The sequence below is a fragment of the Apteryx mantelli genome, chromosome 1, assembly GCF_036417845.1.
Source record: "Apteryx mantelli isolate bAptMan1 chromosome 1, bAptMan1.hap1, whole genome shotgun sequence".
NCBI lineage: Eukaryota > Metazoa > Chordata > Aves > Apterygiformes > Apterygidae > Apteryx > Apteryx mantelli.
In genome coordinates this window covers 6,291,117-6,306,560 of record NC_089978.1, presented here as the reverse complement: position 1 = coordinate 6,306,560, position 15,444 = coordinate 6,291,117, and the positions used below count along the sequence as shown (strand labels likewise).

Genomic DNA, 15,444 nt, shown 5'->3' with positions numbered 1-15,444 from the left:
ATGGGATCAATTCGTAGCAGAGCTGAGAAGACTTATTTTAGCTAAGGAGCAGTCCCAGCATCAATAAAACTGCCGCAATGTGCTATCTGTATCGCAGAACTGCCATATGTCTCGGCTTATGGGGCTTGGGCATGGGGGGCTGCGGAGGGAATTGCTTTCCCGGGACAGGTTAACGTAACAAAAAGTGAGCAGCTATGCAGTCCTTAATCTCCCCAAAGCCCATAGTCTTAGACCTCTTATGCTTTACTCTGTGCTATGCTTCTTTATGGAGTCTTTAAACACCTAAGCTAAAGATCGAGAAAGTCATATAAAAAGAAAACACAACTTTGGCTCCTTTACTTGGATTTTTGGAGAAAAAGTAAGGTTCTCCTTGAGTTAAACTTATTAGATTTTGTAATTTTGTTTATATAGTGTTACAAAGTCCAAGCACTGAAGCATTATGGAGTAGGAACCTAAAATGAATACCCAACTCAGGAATATTCAATAACTTAAGATAGCTTAAGCTGCTTAGAATCATGAGTTTTAAACATTACAGCATTTTTGTTCTCTTTATTTTTCTTTCAAATATGGAGCTCCTATTTCCTTTCTAGTAACAAGATCTGACAGTTCTGCTTCTATTTTTAATAATTATCTTACTTAATCACAGTACTCCAGGAGCTGCAGCTTCAAGAAGAAAACATAAATTACTGCTTGGCGTATATAAAAGTACTTTGATCTAATGTCTCATGCCTTTTTTTTTATATATAAATTTTGTATCATCAAGAGGTACCCAGTAACAATCTTCTTGGTTTTAATTACATCTGGAATATGCTCATTGTAAACAAAATGCATAGTTATTAACATGCAAATTTTAGTTCTGGGATTTGAAGCAGTCTAATGGGCAAAGACGCACATTCCACTCATTTAACCACAGAAGTTTGTCAGAACTCACCAAATACCTTGAAAAGTCTCAGCCTTTGGGGGTTTTTTTGTTTTTTTTTTTTCCTCATTTTTCTTTTCCTTATTGAGTTAATATTCTAAATACATTAGTGGAGCTGCTGGTGAAAAAACAATATATTGTTTCAGCTCCCTAGCCGCTCTAAATCAGCATAATGCCACCTACAGCAGTGAAGCTACTATTTACCCCAGCTGAACATCTCCTCCTTCAGTTCTAATATTAACCCAGTTAAAAATAGGTGATTTATATTTAAACTTCTGCTTCCTGAAGTGACAGTAGGTGGGCCAACCTGTAATATGATCAACATTTACAGCATTATCTCTACTGGAATCCATTTATGGCAGCTCCTAACAATCAAAACATAACAGCTTTTTGGAATTGCTGTTGCTCTAATTTTTACAAAAAAAAAAAAAAAAAAAAGACAAGGATATTATTTAAAAGACACGTGAGCCCTGATCCAACACTCATGCATATGCCTGAGCAGTGCTCAAAATGGAAATGTAGATATCCTGGTAACTATCCACTCCCTAAAGCAGTATTTATGGGAAGGGATGGTGCGTGGGCATTATATATGGGGAGTGGTAATGTCGTGGGTTTGGGAACTCAGCGCCCCATATATAATCTGTGATTTATTTAGTGCTTGATTTCATTTTGTAATACATCTAGAGCCACTTGAGATGTCCAAACTGAAGAAGATAGAGGATCTGCAGGAAACCCATGTCTTGAGTAGCATCTGGAGGACTGTCGGGATAACAAGGGCATCTCCAGTGGCACTAGATGTTTGTTGAGGGGGAAATTGAACTGAGCTGTGTCTTACATCTGCAGCCACATTTTTTCAAGTTATTGTTTGATAGCACTGAAGGGCATGTTAACTGTGACCTGTCAGAAGCTGGTGGCCTTTAGCAAGGTCATATACTGGCTCAATTTCACCACTGTGCAACGTATTACACCCATGAGTGCTGTCACTAAACTGAGTGACATTGCCCAAACATGCCTCACAGTAAAATTATATATACGTTCAAGTGTCTATGAAATTGAGAGAGTTGTGTTCAATTCCCCACTAAATACAGAGTTGCTAATAAAATGTTCAGGAAGTTACAAAATTACATAGGAAAGTGCCTGAAGGATGTGGACTGTGGGACTGAGTTAGTCATTTGTTTGGGTATGTTGAAGCTGTTGGACTTATCCAGGTGTCCAGCTCAGGGCACTCTTTCTCCTCTATTTTTTGAACAAGGCCAATATAAGTTTATAAAAACTACAATGTTGGTAATGTCTTAAAATAAGTAAATAAGCTGGAAAGGAGGAGAGGAAATAAAAGTAACCATTTATTATTAGTTTTGTCCCATGGAAAAAAGTATTTTCTATTTCTCCATAGTCTGCATGTTAACTTAGGTTCAATTTCATTGCACTCAACTTTAGGCAACTCAGATTAAGTGTACAGTAGCTTCTTATGCAGCCTTTGAGGCCATGTTTAGACCATGCAGTCAGGCATGGGTGGTGGCATGCCCTATGTGCTGATCCTGGAGCATCTGGGATAAGACCATGCCTGCAACATGCCATAACTCTTATCTGGTTGCCCCGATTTTCTTCCCATGGAAATGAAAGCATGGGAAGGCAGCTTCGACATGGGTGTCTTGTAGATATGGAGATAGATATCCATTTCTGCATATCAGTGTGGACACAGAGCTAGATACCAGTTTCTGCCTGTTGAGACAGTAGCCTGGGGAGAATTTGCTGCTAATGTAGGTGCTTTTGGTTAAGTGCTCACGATTAGGGGGAATCTCTCTGGGTCTTTGGACTTAGGAAGGATCCTGCGAGGAATATCCTGACAGCCGCCATGCAAATAACCTTAACAAATCCCTGCCAGTCTTTTCTGACACGCAACACCTGGCTCCTTTTCTGTAGTGAGAATGGCTGGACCACTGCAGTGGCACACTGATTTTTGTGGATGGTGAACACAAAAAGGGGATTGCGAAGAGACCGCCAGAGTTATTCTGACACATGACATGAGTGCTTTCTATTCTTAGACAAATGAGGATCTGAAATATGTAAGTATATTACCATTTTTTAGACTTATTTTTCTGCAAAAATGAGAGAAAAAAAATAAAACTATTAATCCATTATGGGTATTGGACATATATTTATCATTTGCTTTCAGTGTACATTTATACGTAGATGGAGTTGACAAATCTAAGTATTTCCTGTGATATTATAAAGCATTATTTTTGTTCTTGTGATTCTGTCCTTGCTGTTCTTTAAAGGAATAAACAGAGCAAAAATTGTGAAGCCATATTTCCAATGTCATTTTAATTTTTTTGTCTAATAAATAGTTATCATTCGAAATATATACATATATTTTCTGTATTGTTAACAACAGATTTAATGAAAATGATTGAATTAAGACCAGAAATGCTCCCAGGTTCATAAACCTTGAATGAATGACATTGTCATGTTAATTTGCTGTTGTGGAAATTCATTTAAAGTGTAAGAAATAACCCACATATAATTTCATGGAAGCTCATATACCGCTTAGCCTAATTTATTCTTGACTACAGAGCCTCTGATCTCTGTGCCTCACCAACATTTCCAGCTCATGCAGTACCCATCAAAATTCATCCTTTTACTTTTCCACACTCCTAGTACAAAAATAACACTTCTTTTTTCCCAGCGAGTACAGACTGTATTTTGACTTCCAAATTGACAAATTTATCTGTACTTCCACCAACACTCTTGCTGAATGAGCACAATCACCACTGATTTTACCAATATCATGTGGATCTGCTACTTCTGACTCATCTAATGACTCTGTATAAGACACCTCATAGAACTGCATTTTCTCCTTATTTGTGCTTAACAAATAGCAAATAAAACCTGTCAGCCACAGAGTACTGTACCTCAGTATTCCAAATGAGTGCACATGGTGAAGTATTTCAAAAAGGACAAAAAAAAATAGAAATTTGAAATGGTCTTAAAATGCTACATATAGCAAGACTTTAATAAACCATATAAAAAGGTTCAGAAACACAGTTAAGTTTACTAGTAGAACTTCCAGTCAGAAGTTCCACACTTAAAAGTGTAGAAACAAATCAACAGCAGCAACAAAAAAGACCTAGAATGGCCTGACTTGTAAGGACTGGGCTAAAATTCTTATACAATTTTTGTTTTTTAAGTCCAGCACAGGAAAATACCTTTTTTCAGATAAGACTTCAAAATATGTGCATTTCAAGTATGTACTGATTGTCTCTTCGTTTCAAACAATAAGTGTATGCTTGTATTCTTCCGTTGGTCCGAGCTGCAATTATGTATTTCAGCTTATGGCATTTATATAGTAATGAGACTAGTCTGAATTCTTGCAGATTTGAGCACACACGTTGTAACAGAGAGACAGAGAGACTGTTGTTGATATGTCTTTATTAGCATAAATGGGTTTTAAATATTGTTTAGATCTCCCATTGTAACTGATTGATTCAGGAGAGATTGGTAGAGCAATAATATCATTATATCAAACATTTTTTTTCTTCTTTTTCCTTTTGGCATTCCTGGAGATGTTTCAATAAAAGAATCTACAGCTTAGGCATCCATGTAACCAGCCCAGGCATATGGGCTTAGATGGGGGAAATAAGGTTTTTCAGGACAAAAGAAAAGTGTGGCAAGGTAATAGTGGGATGATCTGATTTTCTTTTGCAAAACAAAAGTAATGAAAAGCATGTGAGGTGTAAAACGGAGCAGTTGGCCTACCTCTCGGACATTCAGATTCACAAAGGATAGTGACGATTTTGTGAAATATCTCCATATATCCAAAAATGAGCTTTTGCATCATAAGTCATTCAGCAGCTCTTAAAATATCCCACTCCCGGGAAGATAAAGCCCTCATAAGTAGCAGGACTAGCAACAAGAGGGACAAAACTCAGTTGCCACAAACTGTATTTTTCCCTTTTAGGAAGCTTATCAACCTAACCTAGACTTTCTGACAGCTATGGAAATAAGCCAAGGTTGTATTAAAAATTGGTATTGTGCTGGGGGTAACCATTCCCTGCCAGATGTATTGTATATACCCTGCTGAGTGTGTGGATATTTATAGATATGTCTATAATACACATCCAGTCAAGGAAAAAAATTATTTATGAGAAGATGTGCTAATAACAGGTTGTCCATGGCTAAAACATAGGCTGTTAATACATTGTACTGGCAAATGAAAGTGAAGGGCATAAACGAAGAGCTATTCCCATAGCGATTCAGTAGTTCAAAAAGATTAATCAGTACTATGTATCTGCTGGAAAAGAGTGACTGGAGGACCCATTCATCCTGATTCTCTGCAGTTACACTATCTGATAGCAAATCACACCAGCTCCAAGAACTTGGGGAAATTTGGGTTATCAGAACCACACATCTCCTCACACGCTGCCAGGATGGGATTTAAATGTGAAATAGGAATTGGTTTATAACCTTGCAGAAATGCACAAGGGTAATAAATGGATCTTATCAGTAAGTCTGGCTGGTTCTGAGTTCCTGCAGAAATGTTGCCACATAAGGATCTCCTCTGAGGTACTCAGATATCGTCATGATTAGCCTGGTAGACAGACCTCTGTACTGGAGAAGCAAGGTCAACGCTCCTGGAACAATAGGAGACATAAAGACTCAATAATAATACCTTATTATTCTACCAAATGATGTCTGCAAAACACTTTAAAATCATTATGTGAAGGACAAAGGATGCTATGTAGTAACAGAGTAATAGCTGACATTTCTGCAGTGCCTTTTAATTAACAGAATTCCATGCAAGCCTGGCCTTTGGAAGAAAAATAATCTTCAGTTGCATACTGGGCACATTGAACTTCCATAATAAACACACAGGGAACCCCTGTAGGGCATCCACTGAATCAAGCCTATTGTTCTGCTGGTGCCAGGTCCTCAAAGACCTCGAGGTTGAAAGACCTTCTGTAAAAGTGAAATCTGTTTTGCTTACTACAAGTGGGGGGTTCACAAAGGCAAGAAACAGCGGCAGTAACTGATCGTTTTTATTAACAGTGCTTCTAAAGCTGTTGGAGCCCTTGACACTGTTGAATTTCAGTGAGGAGACAGAGCACGTCTAGGTAGGAAGCCAGTAGAAGCTATGTTCATTGGAAGTGTTTTGGTTCCTTGTATTAAGGAGTGGTCCGATGATCACTGGTTAACACATTTTTCTTAGTTCCTACTAAAAAACCCAACAGTTCCTTCTTCTACTGTCAGTTACCATCCCGTCACCTGAGACGTGGTAATTCATGGTATCCAGACTGCTAGATTAATGCACTGCAAAAATAAAGCTATTTATTGCTGCGTGTCAGGATCAACAGTTATTGCTATGAAAAAGGGGCACAGAGGAAATGATCGGAGGAGATCATCCAACCGTGCCCTTACACAGTTCACACGTTGTATCCCAGATGACTTATTCTCTCTATAAGCACATCTCAGCTGTGGATTCTGCTCTGCAGCTGAATTAAGGGAGGTCGTGTGGCCTAGTGCAGAGACCGCAGGGAAGGGATTTGGTAATCCTACATCTACTTCAGATTTACAAGGGGGGCTTTGAAAAATTATTTTGCTCTATCGTGCCCACCTACACAACAAAATTAATGAGACTGACCAATATCTGTAAAGCACAATGAGATAAGCAGACGAAAAATACCCTTTAAGAGTTGCATGCTTTTATTAGTAATTATTATTTTTTCATGATACATTCTTTCCAGAGAATGGGCCCAGGATGGGAAAAAGTGATATACTCAGACCTTTGCAGTCTCTGCTATATACATTGATTTCCAGCACCCTGTCCTTAGCTGAAAATATTAAAGTACACTACCTGTTTCATCAGCCATGGATCATTTCTATAGTGCATGGTTGACATGAGTGATAATTTATCAGAAGGACTTGGGGAAGACATAGGATGCCACAAAACTGGCAAATAAAGCTGATGCTGTTTTTACAGTTGGGACAAGAAAAAACTTATTTGCTGATGTGCACAGTAATTCTTTTCCTCAGATATAAAGCTGTCAGGGTTACTACATTATGTAGACTGAGCCATAGAGTTCTCCTACAAAATAAAAATGTCTTTAGAAATGGAATATTTGTAATGGAATTAGCAAAGTTGCAGCTGTGATAGCACGAGGTTTGAAGTCCCTGTCATTACCAGTCTTTGAATATATAAATTGTATAAAAGGTGGAAGATGGTTAAAAAAAAAAAAAAGGCCAAACAGATTGTTTGAACTTTTTCAACCTGAAGGTTATCAGATATTGATTATTCTAAGAATTAGGAAAAGAGGAGGCAGTAGTGAGAGAAAATGATGAGGAAGGGAGAGGACCAAAGAAGAAAGTGCATACAAAAATGTGGGAATGCCATCTTCATCGTCATCCAAAGACATCTCTGTAGCTGCAGACATTTTCTCCTTAGGTTTTACTGGAGTTGGATCGAGGTGGCCGGATAGGCCTTCTCTGGGCCACTCTTCTGAAAAGATTGGCACACAGAAGAGTCCTCTTTGTATCTACATCCGTGCCAATTTTGGTGGCTCGTCCCCTCCAAATCCATTCTTGCTGTTTGAGTCAGATCACCACATTCGAGTCAAAGGTAGAGAACATATTCCACAGATTTGGGGTGAAGAGTGTTTACAGCAGACGTGTCTGAGCCACAATCTTTTGAGGTGTCAACTTTTGTTGCACTTTGGTGGCCTCCAGCTGGTAGGAGTGATTTAAAGTGTCATGTCATTAGAAATGGTTAAGGAAGTTTCCATTGTGAGACGGCTCACTGTGGAGTTTGCAAAATATAAAGATTTTTTAAGCAGTTTTCTGAGCACTTTCTTTTTTTTCCCCCACCTGTGTAGCCTAGATAGCACGATGCTCGTTGTATCAGCAGATAAAGCAATTATACATTTTAAGCTGGTCCTTAAAAAAGCATCCAGCTCTGTACGAATGCCTTTATTCTTTGCATATAATAAGGATGCAAGACCTTTCCACTTGCCTCTTATCTTCCTGCTGCAGATAGGGCAAGAGGGAAAGAGGCCACCTGCCACAAGAAGGTGAACTCACAATTTGGGTACGTGATCTGCAGGACAGAAACAGTTAATTCCTCTGAATGCATTCTCTTCAATGTGGATGGCTTTTGAAACAGAATTTAATGAAATCCAGTGTCCTTTTCATAAAATAATCTGAAGAAATCTTGTTTGAGAGCACTTGTCAATCAGTCCTTTTTTTTTTTTTTTTTTTTTAATTGGCATCTGTCTGGAGGGACACAAACAAATCCCAAGCTGGTATCTTCACTAGGATATTGTGGAACTGTGCTCTTTCGATCTTTGAGTTTCTTGGATGATAAAAATGAAAAAAAATTGCAAAATCTACATTAATGGGTACAAGGGGCAAAAGCAAGATAAAAGATCGCAGAAGGGTGTGCAAAAAGATCCTGGAGTATTTTGTGAGGACACTTTTCAGAATCATATTTGCCTTATTATTAAGGTGTTATCAAAACATATGCAAGATTCTGCAGACTCTAGAATCATGGGACAATTAATGTGCATATTCTCTGCAATGCTTCAAACTCAAAATAACCAGATATTTGACCTTTGGACACTCCAAGTTCTCTTTCTGTTAAACAGCTATAGTCTTGTTAGCAATCTTCAAGGATTTGACAGAAAGGTTTTGGTTATATGTATATTAGATTCCAATAATCAGGCTTAAAACATGCATAAAAGTCTACAGCAATCTTTCCCACTGATTTTGTCATTCATTTCCATTTCACTGTATTATGAAACGTGAAGCTATGTTATTTTACATTTGGAGGTGTTCCTGTAAACAGAAAAACTGCAGGTATGGTATAATCATTAGGGCCTCCTTATGCTGCATCCTGGTTTTAGCTGGCATGCAAAATCACTGGTAAACTCAAAAAAAAGTAGGTGTTCATAAAGATGTCGCTTAAGTAAATCCAACAGGCTGTTGTGGAAGTGTGGGCATGTCCGTCAGCAATTAAGACAGTCCAAAGGATTGCTGAATATCTCCTCTAGCAGAATAATTATCATGCACAAGAAAACAATTTTCTTACCAGCCTGTGCAATGGAACCTTTTATGATGGCGTTTTCCATCAATACTCATGCAAGATAGAGGGATTCATTTTAAATTCAAACATTACAGCCAGCCGGAATAATAAGCCATATTTATGAAATAATAATAACTCCCTGAATACGTTTTTAACTCAGGAGATTGAACACTGATATCGAACAGGTGTCGTTCTTCAGGATCTGTGTAGTGATATATGGCGTGCTGTGTTTGCTGCGATATTGATGCCCAGTGAGCCAGGCTGAAGGATGGGCTCCTCCCGCATAAAATCTGCATGTGTTTTGCAGCAATGTAAAGTTGCATATCAAAGTCCAGACAGGCATTTTGCTGGGAGGTTCTTAGCTCAATTTTTCCTCTTCTCCTTGTTCTTGAGTTGAGATGTGAATGAACATGATGTCTCAAAGCCAAATGTAGGTCTTTAAAGATACACACAAATACACACAAGCACACCCAAATCAAGAAAATGTAAAAGCTTAAAATTTCATCAGGTTTAAGCATGAGCAGAGGTAGATAACAATGAATTTTCAGTCTCCTGTTTGCTCAAGAGAGTCAAGGGGAGAAAGAAAATAAAAACAAAAAAAACAGCTAGAGTCAAAGTTTGTGAGAAAAGATTAAGTTGGGGAATTTATCATGGGTTTGGGTTTCAGAGTGAAAACTAGAACACATTTTTCTGTAACAGTCACTCATGTGTTCAACTTCTTGATACCAAGCCAGTGGAGGTGCAGCTGAGACTAGCGTGGTCATGGTGGCCCTAGGAATTTCTGATGAAGTTTATACTTTGTAAAATAAGCGGATGATTCCTTTATGGTTTGAGCAGAAAAACTTCCAGGTGTGACTGAGGTTAGTGCTTCCTGACCGCAGGCTTCTCTGCACTTCAGAGGTGCAGTGCTTTCATTGTATCCTTGTTGGTGAAGATACGACTCTCTTCCTTGTGGAAATAACTGGCTACCTGCATAAATATGCCTTATGGTGCTGTTGCTGCTCTTTCTCTGTTTTAAGGGAAATAAGGTGCAGTGAGTTATGACATTTTAAATGAGTTTAATTGAAAACTGGGTGCTGTATCAGTTTAAGAATATGGGTAACTACTTGTCTTCTCAGTTGACCGAGGTGTATCTATATCTTTATATATACAAAGAAATGTAGTCTTGGTCTTTTAAAGTCTGAAACAACAGCTCTGCCTGCTGTATGAAAGCAATGATGGGAATAAACATCCCTACCATCTCATCTGGGAGTTTCAGCTCCAGATCCTTTTTATAATAATTTAAACCACAGCCAACCAATTGTTTTAGCAAAAAAGTGCTGGGCTGAGGATGAATATTTGGGCTGTAGAGAGGTTTCCTAGCAGAGCCCCCATGAGACCAAGATGCTTTTAGCAAGACAAGATATCTTTTGTTAAGGAAATACATGCAGCCACGTGCTTTTTCTGTTGTTAAGAAGAGCACTACATGACTATGTCTAAAGGACAAAGTGGCCTTGGGATTTTATTGGTTGGAAACCATCACAAATCTGAATCAGAATTAGTAATTAATTGCATCAAGTCATGGCCCGTTATGGCCTATCATCAGGTTTTCTTGTTTTTATTTCATCAAGATTCATACGCTAATACTGCAGACAGACAGGGAGCAAAGTGAAAGGCACCAGATTTCCAGCACTTCCAGCACTGCTGGCCTCCAGAAATTCAGGAAGGGAGGCTCGAGAGAACTGAAGTTATAAAATAAAAAATGAAAAAGTAGATCTGAGCAAGAAGGGGCAGAATAAGGGTCAGGGTCAGCACAGAAAAGCAGGGCGAGAGAGAAGGCAGAAAGCAACCAAAAGAGAAGGAAACAGAGCAGGGAGAACAACGCCGGCATTGAAATGAGGGAGAACATAAGGAGACGCCAGGTACCACGAGAGCCTGAATGTGGGGGCAGAAGGAAGAGAGCAGCTGAATTTCTTCCCACATTCTCCATCTGCTTTTCAATTAATAAATGCACAGATTATGCCAAAACAAAGTGCTACATCACCTTACTTTCACCCTCAGCATAACCGGAGCTCTTTGGTTACACCTGTGTTAAGCCCAGCAGCTCAGGTGGTTAACCTTTTCCTCTGCACCACTGACTAATCGCTGTTCTTTGGACCCAACATCTTGCTCCTTTGGCTGCCTGCAGCCCTTCCTTTGGGAAGGCGAGGAACCACTTTGGTAGCATTAGCAATAGAAGGTGTGTATGGGCCATCACTAAAATGTGCAACATGCCAGCTTGAAAAGAAAATATTGAGAAATCAGGCACTGCTTTGTCATGCAGCATAACGAAGCAGTCAGTTTACTTGGTCTCATCATGCTTTCATTTCATGCCGACAAATCAGTTCCCCCACTCTCCACTCCCCCTCAAGAGAGAGGCAAGCTTTAAAAATGTCCTGAAATAGTCCTACCTAGGCACGCTCAATTATCCACCCATCTGGTCTAGTGCACCCTGTCTGCACTTTTCTGAATCTCATTTCCCTGTCAAAACGTGGGAAGTTCTCTTACTGAGGGCTAAGCCAAACTGTGATATTTCAGTCCTTAAAATTACTCCCAATACAGTTACCGAGGATGAGGCTCCATAGAAGAATGAATTAAAATCCTTTGCCAATAATTAATAGTTACTCAAACCCTTTGACTCCTCTAAATGTCAAGGGCAACGCAAAAGTGGAGTTCCCTCTCATTTCTCATTGAGACCATATGAGACATCAGCCTTGAAGGTGAACTAGTCTGGACAGTCAAGAAAACCAATTTGGTTTGGTCTGATCTGTTTGATCAGATGGATTGAAACCCTGTAACTAAGCAGTCTCAAATTCTAGCTCAAAGTCTTAACTTTATAGGTTGGTCTCATTGTTAACTTTAGTGCAAAAACTTATATACAGCCAGATTTGGCCAAGAGATTCAGTAGGCCATCTGTGAATATAATCTCATGTGAAATCTGTCCTGACTTTCTTAGATTTCTTAAAGAGTTGTGTTAGTTCAGTTTTTCCTTTGTTGTTGTTGTGAAACGTCTATCCTAGAGACTGATCATTAAAGAATTTCAAATCATTGCATTTTGCTGGCTGGGCTACGCCGCATATCTCTGCAAGAGCACTTTACTTTTTCTACAACTGCAGAACCCCTGGTGATAAAACAGGCATCAAGAAATTTGCTGGATGGATTGCAGAGAAGGAATTTAGCTTTAAAAAGGCAAATAAAATTAAACTTACAGCTCTGGGAACAGTGCCAATCTTTAGTATTAATAATAATTCTATTTTTTAATTCACTTATAATTACATAAGCTTTTTCTTTATTGTAGTTAATTAACAAATATTTAATTGATTTAACAATTCAGTAGTGTTCTTGACAAAATATTTAGAAGATGCAGAGTAGAGAATGGCTTTAAGGGATTTCAAAGGTTTTTGTCACATCGTAGTTAGTGAATGCCAATCAGTACTTAAATTCTACAAAAAAGCTTCTTTGCAGAAAATCTATGTCTTGGAAAATAACTAAATGTCAATTATTGTATCTATCCCAAATACAGTAATTCATAAACAAGGCATTAAAAAGTCTATACAGAAAAATTCCAAGAGATCCAAACAATTAGCTCAGCAACCTAATCTAATCGTTTCATAATTTCGGAGATTTCTGAGGTCAGAGAAAGCATTAGCTCTTCCACCTTGACCTCCTGTTTAATGGGGGGTGATACAATTTCATTCATTCCCAGTTGGAGCCCAGCAACTTCTGTGTGGGTAAATCTTATCTTCCAGAGATGCACTGAGGGCGTTTGGAGATAAAGATCCCACCACGCCTATCACTAATATGCTTAAGTGGCCAAGTGCGTTCACGGTTAAATATTTGCGCCTTTTTGTGGGTTTTTTAGCTGTACCTTCCAGTCCTCGGTTTGTGCCTTCCCGTACTAAATAGCGTGTGTTTCAGGGTCTCGTTCTTCCTCTTGGACTTACCTGTACACCCTAATAAGCTTTTCTCTCGACTGTCTTTCCAGTGCTTTTCATTTTTCTTTGCATTTCATTTACCTGGGACAGGGGAAGTGACTTGGTCAATTCTCCTATTGATTTCAGTCTGCTTTTCATTTTCTAGCAGAACAATGGCTGGCAAACTCTGGGGACCCTCTTTTCAAACATTTTTTTTTTCTTTTTTTGTAATATGGCAAAATCATTCCAGTTTCTCCCAGCAACCCTCTTTTCTTTACTAATAGCTGCTCTTTAATTTTGAACTCCTGGACAATATCTCAACAAAGTTAAAACGAGATCCTTCATCATGGCACAGTCACAAACAAAAGTCTGTCATTTAAAAAAAAAAAAAATTATGGGTCACCTGCCTTGCTCCTATAAGTGCTGATAACAAGCAGATGGAAAGGAGCTTGCTTTAGCCAACTTTTACCTTCTGCCCAAGTGTTTCCCATTATTGTCTAGCTACTGATCCTGTGTGAAAAGAATTCTTTTCTGGTATTTCTGCGTTAGAACCACAAGAGCCGTGATTTAATAGATGTGCTTATAGCACATTATACGTTGCAGGCGTCTTTTCAAAGATTTCAAAGCCACATCTTGACAGTTTCACTATTTATTTTTTTTAAGAGATGTCTTTAATAACCGTTTCTTGCTGACTTAAGAAATGAGGGAGGAAAGTGTAACTTCAAAGTGTTGGCAAAATAATATGAATTATCCAAATATACTTTTAAAGTTGTTTCCAGTTACAGCAGTAGCAACTCGAGACTGATAACTGATTTCCCCTTTCCCAACTATTTCCAATTTAAACCAGTATCTTTTGGAGTTGTTCCAAACTATGCTGCTACTCTAGTACAAACTAGTCTATTTATCCACATTTTCTACGAAAAATTGGAAGTAAAGCAAAAAATCAATATTTAAAATCTACTAATTAAAGTAGTAAGTAAGCATGATGTTTCCAGTTCTATTAGTTATACTGCTGAAAGGCATAACTTAATACAAATGAAATTAAAGAGATTCATAAACATTTGAATCAGAAAATCAGGGCCTATGTGTCTTCCAATATAAGACTGAAAATCTACCAGTAACTTTTATATGTAATATAGTATAGGCAGAGATCATCCTTTTTCCTTCTGTGCAATGTGGCAAAATAAGAGAAAGTAATAAAAGGTATTAATATTTAAATAGTTAATCATACATTATTAATAGCATTATAAGTGGCATTAATTAAGACCCTTATATACCTTTACACATTCCCTTCTCTATGCTGCTGTCCAGACTAATCATGCAACCTCACTACACCATTCACCTTTGACCAGATGTGTAATTATTATTAATTATTATTCTTACTGGGCACTCTGCCCACTGAACTCCATCCTCCAGTGCTACTTTCGGAGTTGCAAAATCCTAAACAACCTATGGGACTCTTGTAGATTGTTTTATTTTTTTCCCCCCATTTTCTCCCTAGGACATTACATTTTTTTTCCCCGTCATACCTTTTCTGGATGTTGCTCTGTCCTGCTTCTTGTCTTACAACAGAACGGGTGGGATTATAACATGGGGAAGAGAAGAGTGGAGACCAGGCGCAGACTGTCTGCAGCGGCTGTAGGGTTTCCATCATGAGACGTTTCTGAGAACCAGTTAAACAAACGTCTGTCAAGCCTGACCTCCCTGTAGCTAAGCCTGCCTTGGGGCGAGGGGATGGACTGCATGACCCCTTGAGATCTTCTCTGGCCCTAAATTTCTATGATCCAGAGGGGAAGGAAGCAGACTGGGGCTAACCCCAGTATGCTGTTACAGCCTGATTTGTCTTCTGTGCGTGCTCACGTGCCTTGCGGTTTTATAGAAGCAGAGGGAATATACTGACCCTGCCTAAAATACAGCACATCATAGCCGACTGCTATACCCAGGTCCTGGAAGTATATTTGTCTTGACGAAGAAAGGACCAGGAATGATGTTAAGTGATCCTCTGAGATGTTTCAACTGGTTTATTTCTCCTCTTGTTCATCTGCAATAGAATTTATATATATATATATTAAAAAAAAAAAAAAAAAAAAAGGTTTCCAGGCATTTGAACTGATGGGTTACAAAGAGAAACAAGAAAACCCACATATCACTTCTCAAGTGTTGTAAATGCACTAACAGGGACGTTCGCTTTAATGGTGAAAGATGTACGTATTCATATGCACAGAAGAGGATGATCTGCTCTAGGAAAGCATTTATTAGTGCTTTTTGTCTAGCAGCCATTTGTCTATTCAGACCAGTCTCATGCCTTTTCCAACAGCAACACCTGATCCTGTTGAGGAACATGAGAATTTGTGTGCCCCCCATCTGTACAGACTCTGTGAGAAGTCTTAGCCCTGATAAATAATGAAAGTAAAGTCTCCCCAGGTTCTCTACTGCAAGGTGATATTTCCCTTATTCCCCCCTTTTGCTGTTTCCATCCTCTGTCTTACAAGAAAGCTTAAAAAAGAGACCAAAGCAGAGGC

General features: G+C 38.7%; 1 protein-coding gene across 8 annotated transcripts in view; it reads left to right on the top strand.

The window, feature by feature from the left end:
- Positions 1-15,444, top strand: part of LOC106495814 (teneurin-4-like) — a 315,416-nt gene that overhangs the window by 89,652 nt on the left and 210,320 nt on the right. For 4 of the 8 annotated variants that reach the window (XM_067314406.1, XM_067313916.1, XM_067314063.1 and 1 more), the window contains exon 2: positions 2,843-2,985. The exons of 3 other annotated variants lie outside the window; for them this stretch is intronic. The gene's annotated coding sequence lies outside the window, so the exon portion shown is untranslated. Of the gene's footprint in view, positions 1-2,639; positions 2,986-15,444 lie in introns of those variants that run through there. One more of the 8 variants, XM_067313988.1, reaches the window with a different exon arrangement.